This window comes from Rhipicephalus microplus, unplaced genomic scaffold (genome assembly GCF_043290135.1).
Source record: "Rhipicephalus microplus isolate Deutch F79 unplaced genomic scaffold, USDA_Rmic scaffold_238, whole genome shotgun sequence".
NCBI lineage: Eukaryota > Metazoa > Arthropoda > Arachnida > Ixodida > Ixodidae > Rhipicephalus > Rhipicephalus microplus.
This window is the reverse complement of record NW_027464809.1, coordinates 91,203-97,028: the sequence shown is the minus strand read 5'-3', so window position 1 is coordinate 97,028 and position 5,826 is coordinate 91,203.

Here is a 5,826-nt window from a genome sequence, read left to right as displayed (position 1 = left end):
TTATGATGATATGGACATGGACATCAAATCCCTAAAGCGCACTCGATCCCCTGTCTCCAAAAATACTGGCTCTTCAAAACATTCAAAAAACAAAAAATACCAGAAGGAGAACCTATCGAAGAGCGATTTTCTTAAAGACAGCATTTTAGATAAGGTAGTTGCCGAAACAATTCTGTCAAAATGATAGGTTCTATCAAAATTCTTCATTGGAACTGCCGATCTATTCATTCAGCTAGTACAGATTTATTGTATTTATCTTGTAAATTCAATCCAGACATTATTGCACTGCAAGAAACGTGGCTGTCAGCACATAATTCGTTTTACCTACCTAATTTCCGGTCTTTTCGCCTGGATCGCCCATCCAAAGGTGGAGGTTTAGCGTTCTTTGTCAATAATAAAATTAGTTCAAAGATCAAAACTTCGTACAAAAGTATATCCCCCGAATGTGAAATTTTCGCTTTAGACATCACCTTGCCTGGATGCTCTCCCTTCTCTCTGGTAAATCTTTACTTTCCTCTGGGTGTACAAGACACGCGATGTTTAGACATGGCTGTTAGTTCGTGGTGCACAGAAAAAATTATGGTTGGAGATTTTAATTCTCACCACACTAGTTGGGGTTTTAGGACTGATCAATGTGGACAACGCTTGTGGGACTGGTCTATAGACCATAATTTATCATGCCTCAACGCTAGAACTCCCACATTTATCCGAGACCGATCCCGCTCTGCCTTAGATTTGAGTTTTATAAGCTCGGGTATTTCTAGCGTATCTTGGACCACTCTAGACTGCGCCACCAACAGTGACCACTTACCAGTACTGTTTGAAATTTCTTGCCCCATTATTCCATCTTACTCCCAAGCTCGAACCTTTATCAATTATTCCAAATTTAAAAATGACCTAGAAGTTGCTTTGACTACCCCCACTGAAGACAACGATGAAAATAAAGCCATGAAATTAAGTGCGGTAATTAAAAGAACGTTCAAAAAAGCAGAATTTTCTATTGAGTCTGATACGAGAAAGCCTTGTAGTCAGTGGTGGAATTCTGAGTGCTCTCGTGATCATAGACGACGACAAGCGGCTTGGAAGCAGCTAATTCATAATCAGTCCCCCAAAAATTGGGCAGATTACAAGTTTATTGCTGCTACATTTAAGCGCACCGTGGCTAAAGCTAAAGAAGACTATGACAAAAAACATTTCGACTTTCTTTCCAAACCTAGAAATAAGAAAGCGTTATTCCGATATATGAGATCGCGCAAAATTCTGCCGTCTCTAGCTAACTCTGATTATGACAGGTTATCGACGGAAGAAATGACTAATTCGTTAGAGGCAATCGGAAGAGGTTTAGCTAACAGATTTTCGTCGACTTTGACAATCAACTGGCAAAAGTCCTCTATAAAGACTGACTACGAAAAAGTGACATTGTCCGAAATGTCAAGCGTAATTAGAAACTTACCCTCTTCGGCTCCTGGTCCTGACGGTATAACAGTTCCTATGATTAAAATTTTATTCCAGATATCACCCGGCGACGTCCTCAACCTTATAAACTATTCCTTAAGCAATGCCTGGATACCACATGACTGGAAAATAGCTAGAGTGATTCCCATATTAAAAAAACAAGGGTCAGGTTTTAACATTGACAACATCAGACCAATCTCTCTAACATCTCACCTGATCAAAATTATAGAGAGAGTTCTCAATAATAGAATAAAAGTTTGGATGGCTGACAAGCTAATATTGAAACCATTTCAAATAGGTTTTCGTAGCGAATGCTCAATTTGGTGTGCTCATGCCGACTTAGAGAGCCGAATACAGCTTGCCCGAAAAAGACGACAATACGCGGTACTAGTAACACTAGACATAGCTAAAGCTTATGATAGCGTTGAGCACTCAATTTTATTGAATTCTTTACACGAATGTGACTTTCCGCGATATATTGTTGATTGGGTAGCAGAGTTTCTAAAATCGAGAGAATTTTATTGTGCAAAGGATGGATGTCACTCATCTAAATTCAAACAGCAACGTGGAGTACCTCAAGGGGCGGTCCTATCTCCGCTGTTATTCAATGTGTTGATGAGCTCAATTCCCATTGAACGAGATATCACTGTCTACATTTATGCAGACGACATTGCATTTTTCGTTGCAGACAGTGACATTTATTCTTTGCATCAAAAATTGCAAAAGTACATGTATTCTCTTGAAATTTGGCTGCATTCAATTTCATTGTCTCTAAACATCAGTAAAAGTGCGCTCCTGGTGTTCCCTATAGCAGATTCTATTCAAATTTCAGTACTTTATAATCAGGAACCGATTCCACAAGTAGAGTCTATCAAATATTTGGGCATTATTTATAACGAGAAACTTAACTGGAGCCCTCACATAGACTATAACGTGGCAAAGGCACAACGAGCTTCAGGCTTATTGCGAAGGTTGAGCAACAGAAAATATGGGTTACGTAGACACACCTTATTAATGATATATAAAATGTACATGCGCCCAATACTCGAATTTGGGTGTATATTATTTTCGGGTGGCCCTACGTACAAAATTAAACCGTTAGTTCTATTAGAGCGAGAAGCGTTACGGTTGTGTTTGCGACTCCCCAGGTATGTCGCTATTAATGTACTATATCAGGAAGCTCGCATACCAACTATTCTTTGCCGATTCCGTATCTTAACAGTACAAACATACTTGAAATTTTACGGCTTATCAGCGAGACGGTCTGCATATGCCTTTATTAGTGACCCTGACGCCTTCTTCCTCGCTCACTGGCCACGCTTTCGTACTCCCCAGATTATTTTTGTACAAAAGAAACTTGAAAGCATAAAGGTGGATATCAGATCGGTAATTGGAACCAAAGCATTAAATCACAATATTACGATAGAATGTGATGAAATTTTTCCCCCACTATCTAAGTTTCAATCTTCGAGTTACTTAAATGACAGGTTAGAAGACTACATAGCTCATGCGGAAATAAAGAACATAATAGCCACAGACGCTTCTGTGAATAAAGAAAAGGCAGCAGTAGGAATCGTCTCAGATTACCTCGGTTGGTCATTCTCGGTAAGACTACCAGACTTCACTCCGGTTTTCGAAGCTGAGCTCCTGGCTATTATTTTAGCGCTACGAAAACTTCCTTCAAACGAAGAGAGTGCAATGATAATTACTGATTCTCTTTCGCTGTGTACTACTCTCTCAGCTTCAGAACAATCAAGAGCTCTAGCGACATTACAAACATTAGTTCCACCTCATGTGAAGTTCCTGAAGTTAGTCTGGGTCCCGGGACACTGTGGCATACGGTTGAATGAAATAGCCGATTCACTATCTCGAGCCACACTTGATGGCCCTGTGATCTCGGTACTACCAGAATCGGAACACATAGTGTCGATCAGATATAGAAAATGGGCTATTTATACGGATATTATGGAAAATATTACTAAATATACGGACTATCAGCACCTAACATACCCCTGGAAACCTCAGTGGAGTCAATCTAAAAAGTTAGAAGTTATTTTAACCAAATTTCGATGTCGTGTCCCTCCATTAAACTTTTACTTGCACAGAGCTGGTCTGGCGATATCCCCCCTGTGTCCATTCTGTGAAGAAACGGAAACAATAGAGCATTTCTTTATAACATGTAAAAACTATTCATTAATTAGGAAAAGACTTTTAATTGTTCCGTTTCAAGCAGTAGGTTTAAATTTAACTGCAGATAATGTTCTAAGTTTCGGTGCCTTTAGCTTGGGACATTGCCACAGGAGCGTATTCGATGCTGTATGCAATTTCATTCGAGAATCAAAGCGCATGTCATAATAATGCCTGCTTAAATATATTTCTGAAGACACTTGTCTAATTTTGAATGAAATTTGCATATTCATTTGATTGTGACCGGGTGAGATAAGCTCGATTGTCTGGTCTACTCAAAATTTCTGTCTTCCACTGTAGTATTACCTCACCTTTTCTCTTCTTGATTCAATCTTCAATTATTTGTTTAGTTTAATATTCCTTTTTAGTTAATTATTATTTTCTATTACATCATTAGTTTTTTCATTAAGGATAAACCTTTTAATATATCTCATATAGGATACTTCTAGATTTCATGGCCAATCCCCCATAGTGGGTATGTGCCAGTGCGAAGGGGCAACAACAACAACAACAACAGCGTATGGTCGCGCATTTTGCAAGCTCTCTTGTCCCTGCGTCCGTGGTGCGCTTGGCAGTCATGCACTACCTGCCAAACCTAAGGAAGATCCTCACCACAAAGAAGAAGGAAAAGCCGGCGGTGAGTACGGAGCCCTGCTCTCCACTCCCTTATTAATCCCTTCAGCGAGACGATGTAATGCCGAAACCCTGACCAAGATTTCTTTGCCATAGGAGCACTTTTGCCGCACTTTTGATTTTGAATATCAATATGATCGCCCACCAATCAAGGCAGGCGCTCTGTCCATGGAATTGCAGTCTTGAGCCCGCAGTGATGCCTCCAATTTACGGTGGAAGCATTCTGCCATGCCGTTCGAACGGGTGTGCTGTAGATCGTATGTGTGGTACGTGTGGTACGCCTAGAAGGTAGGAGAGAGCGCGAAAGGTGGACAATTTGAATTGTATTCCGTTATGATGTGTGGCACACCATAATCCACGTATGCACGAGAGAGTGCGCTACAATGGCAAAACACTAAGCCTATACTTGATCGTCTGTGGCAGTGCTACCATTGATGGTCTTAGCTCATACCTGGATTTTTTTACAAGAAGCTCGCTTTCATTGCATGAAAGGAGTCTGAGAACCATGACAGCAGTCGTCGTCTTCAAGGATCGAAAGCTTATGTAGTATTGCTCTATAACCACGAACACGACGTTATTTGGGCTACAATGTACGGAATAAGCAACAGCACCGCACCTGGACAGGGCTCGATACAAGGACATACTACTACCCTTGGTGTAAAAAGAAGTAATCTTTCAACTTTTTCAGAGGCATGGTACAAATTTCAGTCGAGGCCGCGACGGTCACATTTTGATGGAAGCAAAGTTCTACATGCCTGTGTATAGTATGATGTTTGTGCACATCAAAGAGTATTATATGGCCAAGATTTCCGGTGCCCTCCACTACGACGTCACTCATAGTCATAGGATTGTAGAACTTAAAACCCCAGATATTCTTGTACTAGATAATTGGTACAGAACTGACTTCCTGGGGCTCTCACATGCTAACACTAGCACGTTGGAAGGAGAAATTTCGTCTTCAAAATTAAAGCTATGAACAGTGGAGTTCATGAGCAAAGGCTACTAATCGAAGGTACGAACAGACTTTTGTCATTGCAAATACGCACGCTAAGAAACACGGCAGGTTAACGCAGAAATTGCAGGCGAATAGCAATAGATGTTCAACCTGAGTACGTCTTACCGTTCACGTTAAAAAGTGTCACAGATTTCTAAGCTTCAACTATTGCACATTTTACTCAATTACCAAAAACAGGCAAGCTACGATACTGCTAAAGGCAGCCGTTCATGTTCTTGGAGGCTAGATTAGGTCCCTGCTAACAATAATCGTTCCAACAAAGCAGGATTATAGACATATTGACATATTGATTAAAATACTATAGGTGTACGAGTACATGATGAATTTTAGAGCACCTAAACATAAGAAATAATTGGGACAAAGTATAGAAAAGGGCACTTTTTTCTAGTCTGTCCCATTTTTTTCTTATGTTCTTGCGCTGTAATATTTGCCGTCATAAACCCAGGCCAACTATAGGCCAAGGTTCTACACTTGTAGGGTACGACAGCCTCTCATCCGATGCCTTTATCTCGTCGTATTCACTTCCACCGACGCAG